Below are 13175 nucleotides of genomic sequence, written 5' to 3'. Positions count from 1 at the left end.
TCATTCACAAACAGGAAACAGCAAAGTCAATGCAAATTTTCACCATTAACCTCCTGAAATTTCTGTGTAGTCAGTGTTACTAGTCCCATTGAAAGATAAGTGGAAAAAGGTAAAAAGGAAATCTAACCAAAACCAAAAATGAATTGGGGTGCCTGGGTGGCTCAGTCAGTTAAGCATCCGACTTCAGCTTAGGTCATGATTTCGCTGTCTGTGAGTTTGAGCCCTGCTTTAGGCTCTGTGCTGACAGCTCAGAGCCTGGAGCCTGCTTTTTTGATTCTGTGTCTCCCTCTCTCTCTGTCCTCCTCCACTCACTCTCTGTCTCTCAAAAAATGAATAAACGTTAAAAAATTTTTTTTTTAAATGAATTAACATAAGGACCGAAAACAAAGCCTCAAAGAGTAAGTCCTCTCTACAGATATTTTCACTGAAAAAAGCAAGACTAGACCCTTGTTTTGGTTACATTTTTTTTCTTGTTGCTAAAGGAAAGAAATTTAGAAATTGCAGCTGATGATGAGACCCTGTTAAACCTTCAACAAAGCTTCCCCAAATGGTCTAATTTTACTTCCAGCATTTATCTGTGGGTAAAATGATCTTTTAGAGATTATTAAATCAAAGACACTTTAAGGAAATAAATTGAAGCTTCATAACTATGAGAGTTTAGTTAGTTGCAATTATGCCTGTATGTTTTCACCATTTTCAGATAGGAATTTGGGAGTAGATTCTAATCTAATAGTTCATTTCATGTATCAAAAGATACAGTGCATATATTTCCTTTCTGATTACATCTTTCCTAAATGTTTCTCTTTCACCAAAATTATCCTGCCTATTTGTTTGTTACTTTTCCTAAAGCGGAGGATAATTCCAAGTAAACATTTCAGTCACTATCTAAACCCCTTGCCTTTAGTGAAAATAACAAAATTAAAAAAAAACCCTCTTAAAAACCTTGGCTTTTTTTCCCCCCCATTGCCTTCTGATGTTCTTGTCTGGATTTATTAGATGAAAGATATTCTGTCTTTATCAGCAGTACTGATATTATCTACCCACTCCCTAATTCTCATGCTTTCAGTGGAAGAAATCTGATCCACAAATGGGACAAATCTCTAGTCTTTTATATTTGTAAAGACAGCTGCAAGTAATTGTTTACTGTCTCTGTTATTTCCTTTTTCCATTGTCTCTAATTATTATAAGTGCCCACAATTTTTCCTTGATGTTTGTCCTCTTAAGTACACATAGTGCTTACAAAACATTTTTTTAATTCTGGGTTATAATGTTCTGCTTTTGCTAGTGCTTACTATTTAATTTTCATCCTTTAATTCTTGATTACTTCTTTGCGATTTTCCCCTTTATCAACCAGACTTTCTCCTTTTACCTTAAGGATTGATGTGTTGTGTGTGTGTGTGTGTGTGTGTGTGTGTGTGTGTGTGTGTGTGTGTTTACCTCTCACAGTATGAGTTATTCAATATATAAAAGAGAGGAACAAAACATCTCTCCTATTTTATCCTAATTTTAGCAGCTTTTGTCTTAACTTCAATACCTTTGGAAGCCTCCTTCCAAATGAGCAGCAAAAGCACAAGAGTTCTGAGGCACTGGGGGAGCATCTCTGCCAGCCTGAGTATGCTGAGTGTGCTGCTGCCTGCCAAACTTTAGCAAGACCAGCATTGCCACATGCTTGGACTCTTCTATCTGGGGCCTCACTCTGGCTTGCTTAGCTCTGGGGGTGCTTACTCTGAGCAAGATTCTCCCAGATTCTCTGTAACCCTGCCAGTAAGTACTTTGTAAACCTTGCACCTTATTCAAAATGCCAGAGGTATCTTACTAGGTTGAATAGTTCAGTTTTGGTTCAAGCTGTGCCAGGGAAGCACTCTGTACCCTCTTGGTGTCCCAGTTTTTTCAACATACTGGGTACTTCTTCACTTTCCAACACCTCGCCAATGGATGAAGAAATGGAAGTCATATACATATAAGAAGAAATCTAGAGATCCTCAATAAGTCAGACTTGATGTTTTAGCAACACGCTTCTGCTTGTAGCCCCCTGTTACACTATGCTGTGGCTATTACCTTGCTGTCTTTGTCCATGACACCCCCTCTGGTGGTAATGCTCTTCTCATCATTTCACCCAACTCCTACCCGTTCCTTATTTCAAGACAGTTTTTATTTTTATCAAATATATATGTATGGTTCAAAAGGTCAGCTACTTCTACTAGGTATATTAAGGCCATTAACAGTCCTGAGTCTCCTTTTCCTGAATCCACTACCTAGAAGCAATAACTTTCCACTCTTTTGTCTTACTTTTTGGTATTTAAACTTTAGGCATTGTTTGTTGACTTCCTAGTATGGAAGGTAAGCATTTGGTTTTCCCCTACTGCTATTCTGCCCTCTAATACTTATGGTATCAATGGTAAATACTTATGGTGCCAGTATGGTAAAATTATAGTTTGATTTGGTAAATGTACTATTTACATTTTATGACATTATTCAGACCTGAGTTACATAATAAACCATGATCATGTTTCCTTACCTGTGCAGCCTGTTTATCTCTCCTGGATATAATAATTTCCCTTGTTTGTTTGCTTATTTTTTTTTAAAGTTTATTTATTTATTTTTAGCAGAGAGAGTGCAAGTGGGGGAGGGGGATAAAGAGAGAGAGACCGAGAAGCCCAAGCAGGCTTCGCACTGCCAGCATAGAGCCCCATGCGGGGCTCGAACCCAGGAAACCGTAAGATCATGACCTGAGCCGAAACCAAGACTCAGATGCTCAATTGACTGAGCCACCCAGGCACCCCTGCTTATTTTTAATATACTTTAAAGAGGCCAGTCATGAACACTGCTAATTGTCTAAATCTCTCATTATTTTCATTCACATCTGTTATTCTAATAGTTTCATCTTCTGCAGTGATCTCTCTCAGAACATTCTGGCCTGCTTTAGTCTGTATGGGTTGCTCTCTATACCTGGGACACAGCTGTCACTCTTGGATTCCCATTTACCACCATCCTGGGGATGCTGTTTGCAGCTGATCTGTATTGAATCTCCTGCTCTTGTTTCAAGGTTGCATTATCCTCTCCTGTTACTCTGAGGGTATTAAAGGTAAATATTTTGAGACTTCCTTTCTCTTATATTATCTCTGTTTCCTGCAAGTCGCTTTTTTTTCTGTTTATATCCAAAGGGTATTTAATAGTCCTGGATGTTGGCTCATATTTAAGAGTAGGAGAATAAATCTTACTGGATTTATTCTGTGGGACTAGTTGATAGTAGTGTCAATGTAGGGTGTGCTGATTAGGTTGATGTTGGGAAACAGATTTCAGTATCGTTTTGTCTTTTCTCATTGGCTGAATGGTTTCTCCAGAAGAGATTCTTGCAATCTCCTGCCTGGAGGGTGAAGGCCCAGCAGCCAATATTTGGAAGCTGAATGAAGGAAGCAGACTAAAGTATGTATGTGTTAAATGTCCATTTTCAGTAAAGCATGCCTGCCCCTAATTGGTTCCCCTAGTCTAGGTACCCTCTATTTTGTCCTTTTGTTGGTTTGTAATCCTTCTGGCAACTTCCCTGGTATAATCTGAAACTGGTCCCTGTATTCAGAGGGCAAGGAGATACTGAAGAAAAACACAGGCCACTACGGGTTGGTAGGTGGCGGTTTTAATAAGAAAAGAAAACTTACATATGAGTTTGTCTTGGACAGCGGGAAAAGGAATGGATCCCCACACCTGCCCACCGAACCTTAAAAGCTAATAAAGAGGTCTTAACTGGGTTCAGTCACATATACCATGCAGGTTTTCTCAACACGTTACTATCTTAAGGCTGTGTCCTTGGAGCGGGAAAGGCAAGTGGAACCCACATTCCAAGGATAGGGGAAGGCGTATGGAGCCTCAGAGTGCCTGGGTCCAGCTCACAGGTCAGTTGGCAGAACGTCTTTTCAATTATGTTCCCCCAACATCTTTCCAGAAAATATTGGGGATGAGATGGGGCTGGGGAAACAACTTTCTTCAACAACATTTCAACAGTTTTGTTATTAGCCCATGTTCTTCACCCTATTTCAGATGATGTTGCCAGTTACTGGACCTGTTCAACCTGGCTTTCTCCATTGATGGGGTAGGAATGCTCTTTCGCAGGTCTTTTTAATTACTCAGCCAATTCTTCCCCAGCCTTCAAATTTTGTTATTCTTTCCCCTCTTCCTTCCAATTTTTTAACTGAAGTATAATATACATAGTGAAAAGCACATAAATTACAAGTGTGTAGCTTGATGAATTTGACAATGTGAACAGCCTCATGTAACTGTTACCCAGATCAGATTATAAAACAGTATGACACCTCAAAAGTCTTCCTTTCATTCATCCAAAGGTAACCACTAGTCTGAATTCTATTGTTTCTATCAGTTCTATTAGTTGGAGCTGTTTTTGAATGTTAAATAAATTATATCACGCATTCTTTTGCATTTGGCTTCCTTTGTTCTGCATAATGTTTGTAATATTCAAAAGTATGTTGGGTAATTATATTCCTTTATATAAAATTACCATAATTTCTTTATCCATTCTACTACTGATGGGTATTTGGGTTGTTTGCAGTTTGGGGCTACTATGAATAATGCTGCTATGAACATTGCTGTGTATCTTTTTGCTGAACGTATGAATTCCTTTGCATATATACCTAGAAATAGAATTGTTGGATCACGGAGTGTGCATTTGGTCTACTTCAGTAGTTACAACTAAACAATTTTCTAAAGTTTTTGTAACCATTTATGTTTCTATCAGCAGTATAAGATGGTTCCAGTTGCTCCATATCCTCACCAGCTCTTCATACTAAATATGTCCTTTTAGTTTTTGCCATTCTGAGGGGTTGTGATAGCTCACTGTAATTTTAATTGGCATTTCCCTGATAACTAATTATGTTTATTGGCTATCATATTTTGTAACATGCCTGTTGAAATTCTTTAGAAAAAAATTAAAAATATAATTGTCTGATCTATCTTTTCATATATATTAAACAACCTTGAATTCATTGTAATATATCATCCCTCTGTATATAAATGACCTTAATTTACTAATATTTTGATTAGGATTTTGTATCTATACTCCAGAGAGACTGAGAGCAATTTTATTGTCTGGTTCCCGTCAGATTTTGATTATTAAGTTTATCCTGGGGTGGAAAGTGTTTCCTCTTTTTCTTGTCTCTGGAAGAATTAGTATAAAATAGGTGTTTTTATTGAAAATGAATATTACGAAGAATTTTTATTACAAATTCAATTTCTTGAATAAATATGGAATTATTCATTTTTTATGTGTCCGTAATAATGAGATGTGTTTTTGTGGAAATTTATTGGTTTCATCTAAATATTCAAATTTATTGGCATAAAATTTTTCATAATATTATTTTATTATCTTTTTAATTCTGTAGGGACTGTAATGATGCTCCATTCTTCATTTCTGGTAATGAATCTTTTCTACCTTTTCTTTGTTAATCTTCACTATTGATAAGATGTTTATAAATTTTATTATTCTTTTTAAAGAATCAAACTGTTGGTTTTCTAGTCTTTTCTACTTAATATTTATTTTCTACTTCATTTCTTCTCTTATCATTATTATTATTATCTTCCTTCTGCTTTTTTGGGATATTTGCTTTACTATTCCTTTATAGCTTCTTGGGGAGGTAATTTAGGTAATAGATTTTAAGCTTTTTTTTCCCTCTTTTAACACAGGTGTTAGTTGCATTCTACAGGTTTTAATACATCTTTAAAAATTTTCCATTTAAAGTATTCTCTTTTCAATTGATTTCTTCTTTGGCAAATAGGCTATTTATAAGTACACTGTAGGTTGTAAACATTTGGTGATTTTTTTTTTAACTTGCCCATTTGCAGTTAATTTTTAGTTTAGTTGCATTGTTATCAGAAAAAATTCAACTATAGTAAGTCTTCACAAAATTTGTTGCTGTATTAGTGTGTGATCATGGTTACTTACCAGCTAACTGTGGTTCACTCCTATTTTTCTCATCACTCCTTCCCTTTAACAGCACTGAGGCCTTGTGTAAGTGACTTTACTTCTCTCAGACTTGGTTTCATGCACTTTGAAATAGAATTGGAAAAATAGGCTCTAAAATTTCCTTCATAGCTCAAATATTCTATTATTCTAGGTTATTTTTTATCCTCTTAACTAGAATTCATCAGCATGATAACAAAAAGAAATCCATAGAACAAACTTTGTTATTTGTTCACATATTAAGACTGTAATTGGCAAAATAGTTGATGTTTCACCAAAACACAGACTGAATTTTGTTTAAGTAGGAATAAATCACTATACTTATGTTTTTAAAAAGGGCACATAACAGTTAATAGTATGTGCTGCTCCTGCTTTTTAAAGCATGCCTGATTTTAAGAGAGATCATGAACAAGAACATTGAAATGCCCCCAAAGAAAGCTATAATCTTATCATAGAGATTCTGAGTAAATCCAGGATATCTTGGAAAATTGCAAAAGGAAAATGATTCTATCACCAATTTTAGTCTGACGTCATACAATGCTGTCTTCCCGATTCAGCTTGCTCTTGACACATTTTGTTAGTGAGCACTGTGCTTTACTGTGAACAAGATAAGGTTATTTCAGACTCAAGTTGTAAATGTTTCCTTCTTGGGTTGTGCATTGAAAATACTTGTGGATTTTTCTTTTGTTAATGATTTTTGGAAGATATTTATTCTTGAAGAAAGGAATGAAGATTGATGTTAGGAAGTGGGTTAAGATTTTGTCTTGTTAACGGTTTTGAGAGCTTTTTAAATTTTATTATTTATTTATTTATTCATTCATTTAAATGGTTATTTATTTTTGAGAGAGAGAGAGAGAGTGCATGAGGAGGGGAAGGGCAGAGAAAGAGGGGGACAGACAATCTGAAGCAGGCTCTATACTGACAGCAGCGAGCCCAATGTGGGGCTTGAACTCAGGAACCCTGAAATCATGACCTGAGTTGAAGTCAGACGCCTAACCAACTGAGTCACCCAGGACCCATGTTTATTTGCTTGTTTGTTTGTTTTTGGTTTTTTTAGATAAAAAAATAGTAGCTAGCCCATCTAGCATGTTATGCACGCTGATTCTTTTAGACCTTGGGATGCTTTTTACATTGAAAATTGTGATTACTCTTTTTTAATTTGATATACAAATACATTGTGAAAGGATTTACCCCCTTCTAGCTAATTAACACACATATCACCCCATATATTTTTCTTCTTCGTTTTCTTTTTGGCGATAATCAAAATTAAATTTAAATTCTATTAGCAAATTTTAGTTATATAATACCGTGTTATCAACTACAGTCACCATGTTTTACCTTAGATTCTCAGACCTTATTCATCTTATAGCTCCTTTATTAACTTGTCTTGATCACCTTCCCCCCAGCTCCTGGCAACCACTTTTCTACTCTGTGATCACCTCTAATTGTTATTCTAGAGACTTGGTTGACTCAGGTGCCTTCTAAAGAGGTTTAACCTGGGAGAATCTTGGACACAGAAAGGCTTGGATTCCATGTCAGTAAATAAAATACTAGAACTTTCTGAGATTGACCCAATGCATAATCCTACATGGAAAAGCATATTTTAGTTTCTTAAGAGATCGCTTAGAGGAAGAAGAAGAAGGTTTGAGCCAACAATTCTCTGAAATTCTTTATCACCCACCTGAGAACAAGATAGTGAATCATTTCTAACAGTTTCCTCACAAAGGGGCATATTTATCCTTAAAGATTACCCTTCTGTTACCATGGCTGCAGGCTTGACCTCCTGAACTCCTATCCGGCGTGTCCACAGTGGCATACAGCTCTCTTTACTGTTGGTGTCGGTTCTGTTTCTAGTCTTCTGTCTTCTTTCTTGGACTTCACATTCTGGACTGTCCCTTTCCTTCTTGGTATATTTTTGCCTGGGTCTTAAAATGTCCTTTCCCTTTTCTCCATGCTTTGTGGCTATGGTCAGAAAAACCACCACCACCCTTTATCTTGGTTCCTGAAGCTCATCTTTCCAATTCTCTACTTCAAAGTCCATGAAACTTCACCCAGAGAAGTAAAGTGGGTAGAATCTCACCTGTTAGGGCTTCCTAGCTCCCAGAAGATTTGGACACGTAATTGTTTTCCAACTGGCATGCCTTATAGTTTAAGTAGAAAAACGTGTAAGAGGAAGATCCTGGAGTAAAATGAAGCTGTTTTGCTTGCTTTTATGGTCTAAAGCTAGCTACCACCATAGTCCATTAATTTATATTCTGGAGTATAAGAATCTGTGACTCCTTGCCATATACTTTTAACTTACTCTAGGGATTCTTATCTTCAGTAGTAGGAACATTTTTCTGCCTAGGATATTTCAAAATGCGAATATAACACTAGCAAAAACAGTAAAAAAAAACATTTTAACATTTATTGAGAACTAACTATAGTCCTCATCAGTTTTACATGCATTCTCTCATTTAACAACAACATAATGAACTAGGTCCTATCATAATCCTCATTTCAAAGAGGTTTAGAGAGGCAAATAAATTACTTAAGTTCACATAGCTAGTATATATTGAAATTTATATGCTAGCATCCAATTTTGCCTGATTCTAAAACTCAGGTCTTAATTACTAGAATATTGCCTTCTTCTTTGCTCCATGGTTTACCATTTCAGAATGGTTTCTGGGATGTGTGGTTTGGCTTCCTATTAATGCCAAATTGGAGGTTCTGCTTTTATTTCTGGTATTATGTGACTAAGAATGTCCAAGCAGTAATAACATTTTATATTTGATACAGTGTTTTACTATATAGGATATATTTTCAGTACTCGACTCTAATATTAATCTTGTATGGGCACCTGCTATACAGATGAAAAGTTTGATTTTTAGAGAAATCAAGGAATATGTCCAAGGTCACATGCAGAATTAAAACATGGGGGACAGTCTTTGACAACTATGTTATCCTATATGACTCCTTACTAGAATGACTCGAAAGTGTCTCTGAGATGGAATTTCAGCTGTGTGCTAGCTCTACTACATTTTGGAGATGATAAGAAGAACCAAACACGAATGTTGCCAACATTTTATATATAGAAGAATTCTAGTCATCATTCATGATTTTATGTGCCAAGAGGGAAAGTTGTATCTTACAGGATTTCATGAAGAAATCTCCCCTTAGTCACCAGGAGAAAGACAACCTCTGATGCCTTTATACCCACTACTCCTGCAACATCCTTTGTACACTATTAGAAGGTCGGCAGCCTTCTACAGTCTTCTGGTGTGGCATTGGTTCCACTCCACCAAATCTATGGTAACCTCTATGTCACAAATTCCATTTTTTTCTAGTGTGATATGTTGAATTACACTGTCAAATAATTTTAGTAGCATTTTATGTCCATTGGGAGTACATCAGTTTTCCCAAGTGTTACTGCAGAGCCATATGATTTCCTGAGTGAGTCCCTTGGTTCAAGTGGAAAACTTTTTTGGTGATGCCATTTTAGGCTGAGCAGAAGCACCAGCTCCTCAGTGGAACCCAGGCGATTCAAAAACTTACACATGGCATTTACTAGCTCTACTTCAGTGAAGCATCAGAGACATTGGTTTGTAACACTGTTGTTCAAAATACTAGAGCAGAATTTCGCTTGATATTTAAATTGTAATCAAGGTCACCCTTACAAATAGCTTTGTAGGACTGTCAAAAGCACAACAGCATGGGCCAATCTTTAATGAAGTGAAATTGTTATTAGAGTATTCTAGACACAGAAGTCAAGCTATCTTTGCAAACTCTTCAAGACAGGAAAGGAAAGGGAAGAGAGTTGAACATGCTATTCAACATTTTGCATGTTATTTAGTTTTCAGTAATAAGCTAGTAAATCAGGCCTCTGGAGGAAGAAAAAAAAGCCCTGATTTGTAGATTTTGCCAATTTCTATGGCATAAATATTCTCACCATGGCCAATTTCAGGCTATCAAAATGATGTCACTGCATGCAGAATTTAAAAGAGATGCACATATTTGTTCCTCACAAACCATGAGAGCCAGCTCTAGCCAACCACTGAATCTTTACAGCGACTTTATGAGGTAGGTGTTGTTACCTGAGATGCTAAATCACAATGGCTGAGAAATTGTTAGCAGTTGAATTGAAATTGGAATAGTCAGATCTGTCTGACCATGAGTTCTGTATTTTTTCTGCTGTATTTTACTATGCCTGAAAAAAATACCTCCCCTGTGCCAGGCATTGAAGACACATTGCCCTGGTGATACCTAGAAGTAATGAAGAAGAAATGCATGAAGCCTTCACACTCACATGGAAAATGTGAAAGAATTTCTAAGAAAGGTGCAATAGAGATTTACTGAATTAAAAACCATAATATCATGAAAGGGAAACATCTAATGTACCCTCCAATTTTTTTTGGTTTGTATATATACTTATGTTACTGCTTAAAATAGTTGAGAACTGAATCATGTCCACAGTATTCTTGAAATGGGGAAGAATTAAATGTAATCAAGTCACCCCTTTCCTGCTATTGAACTAGAGAAATCTGAGCCCATTCTGCTTTTCTGTTTGCCTCAGGAAGACTTTGATAATGCCACAGGATAATATAAGACAACAAATAAATGGGCTCATGCTCAAATTCCATCCCAGGTGATCAAGGGTGTTTCATTTTATTTTGATTGATTTCTCATCTGTTCCTATTCTCTGTTTAATTGGAAGGAATTGGCAGAGAGCGCTTAGTGTCTAAACCTATTTAGAATCAATTCCAAATTTTGTTTACCAAATTCAGATGGGTACTCAGGCTCATAGTCTTAAAGAAGCCTACTATGCTATACCTCTAATTAGGTTACCTGGAATAAGTGATTTTCCTAGAGTCTCACAGACTTTTATGACTTCACCTGGTAGATGTTCACAGAGTTTTTAATGCCTCTGTGGCCAGAAAGAATGAAGAGACCTCTCCAAGTAGCTAATTTACCACCTGCCTAACACTGTGTCCATGACAGTTACACAGTCAGGTGAAATAGAGCTAAATTGCCTCTTTGCTCACAGTCTCTGGTCAAACTGATTCCATCCCTAGACTGTTACAGCTCTGTGGGGAGACCAGCTAAGAGGCTCATAGAATCGAAACTGTTAGTGAAAATTATGGTGTCTCAAAATGACTGCTGGACTACGAGATTCTGATTCCAGGAAATCTAGCGGTTTCTGTGGGGACAACGTGTGGAAAGAAGATGACAGGGAAATGACTCTGTTGCAGGCCTCCATTTTCTGATACTGTTGTCTTGGCTGGCCTTTGGTAACAAGGTCAACAAACACCAGACGCTGTTTTTTGGAGTCAGTGAGAATTAATGAGGAAGGAGCCACCATCCCTTCTCTGAGAGCCCCAGTGAGCAGCTCTCCCCAAACTCCTTGACTGTTCTTCATATAGATTGATCCTATATAGCCATAGTAGTGGGACATGTCACATTGGGTAATGGTGTGGACTCTGAAGTCAAAGTATTTGTTCAACTTCTAGGTGTGTGACCTTGTTACCTCTTTGTCCCTAGGTTTTATCATCTGATAAAAATGGGGATAGTAATGGTACCCAAGTCATAGACTCATATAATATGCTTAGAGGTAAGCATTATGTAAGTGCTCACCCAGATAAAGCTGCCCAAACTGGGTGCTCTAGCAGTTGATATCAGTGTTCTGGCCATATTGCCTTGTATTCACTTTACATGCTCAAGACTGCTATGGCAGGCACCAGCCATAGATCTTTTTTCGGGTCACAGGTTGGCTTGCCTTCAGGACAAGCCAGAAATTCTGAAAGTTAATGTTTCTGGAACAAGCCCTAAGCCAATGACAGAAAGGACACTGGTGCATGAATACTCAGCTTCTGTGTCCTACGGTTGAGATAATTCTGGAGTATGTTCTATGCTGTCTCCTAAAGCTCCCCAGGGAGATGAAGCTCCAAATGCCCATGGTAGTAACTGCCTTGATAATATACTTCACTGGCTTCATTTTCTCTCTTTCTGTCCCTCCCCCCCCCCCCCGCCCTGTTTCTTTCTTGCTCCACTCTACCCTTCTACCTCCATACCATTGCTTCCTGGGATAGCCTCTCAAATAAACTACTACTTGCATTTGAATCTTTTCTCAGAGTCTGCTTCTGGGGGATCCCAAATGAAGATAGGTTTCACAGCTTTGGAGTAATATAAGTGGCTACTTAATTGGGTGAATTACTTTTAAAAAATTCATTAAGACAATATACTTTCTGGGACACCTGGGTAGCTGAGTTGGTTAAGCGTCCAACTTTGGCTCAGGTCATGATCTCACGGTTCATGAGTTCAAGCCCTACATCGGCCTCTCTGCTGTCAGCACAGAGCCCCTTTGGATCCTCTGTCCTCTCTCTATGCCCCTCCCTCGCTCTTTCTCACTCTCTCTCCAAAAATAAATAAATAAATAAATAAAAATAAATTAAATAAACATTAAAACCAAAAGACAATATACTTTCTTTTTAAAAAAAATTTTTTTAACGTTTATTTATTTTTGAGACAGAGAGAGACAGAGCATGAATGGGGGAGGGTCAGAGAGAGGGAGACACAGAATCCGAAACAGGCTCCGGGCTCTGAGCTGTCAGCACAGGGGCCCGATGCGGGGCTCGAACTCACGGACCGCGAGATCGTGACCTGAGCCGAAGTCGGTGCTCAACCGACTGAGCCACCCAGGCGCCCCACAATATACTTTCTTTAGAATCTCTAACAGGCTAGTATAGGGTCATATGCTTTGATTTATATACACAGATTTTTTTTTTAATTTTTTTAATGTTTATTTTTGAAGGAGAGACACACAGAGTGTGAGTAGGGGTTGCAGAGAGAAAGGGAGACACAGAATCTGAAGCAGGCTCAGGCTCTGAGCTGTCAGTACAGAGCCCAACACGGGGCTTGAACCCACAAACCGTGAGATCATGACCTGAGCCGAAGTCAGATGCTCAACTGTCTGAGCCACTCAGGCACCCCAAGATTTTTTTCTAAGTGGAAAAAGGTTCTGGACTTAGAGACAAGAAAACTCAAGTTGGTGTTGACTAACTAGATAAATGCATTTTTAAAAAAGCCTCGGTTTTATCAGGTGATACCATCTATATATTGTTGTAACAAATAATGCATATATGTATAATGATTCAGCAAAATCTACATTATTGTATCATTAGCAGTCATCTCATTGGGGTTTTTGTTTTGTTAGAATTTTCACCACTTGACA

This window comes from Neofelis nebulosa, chromosome 12, assembly GCF_028018385.1.
Source record: "Neofelis nebulosa isolate mNeoNeb1 chromosome 12, mNeoNeb1.pri, whole genome shotgun sequence".
NCBI classification, from domain to species: Eukaryota; Metazoa; Chordata; class Mammalia; order Carnivora; family Felidae; genus Neofelis; species Neofelis nebulosa.
The sequence above is the reverse complement of the archived record's forward strand: the minus strand, read 5'-3'. Positions refer to the sequence as shown.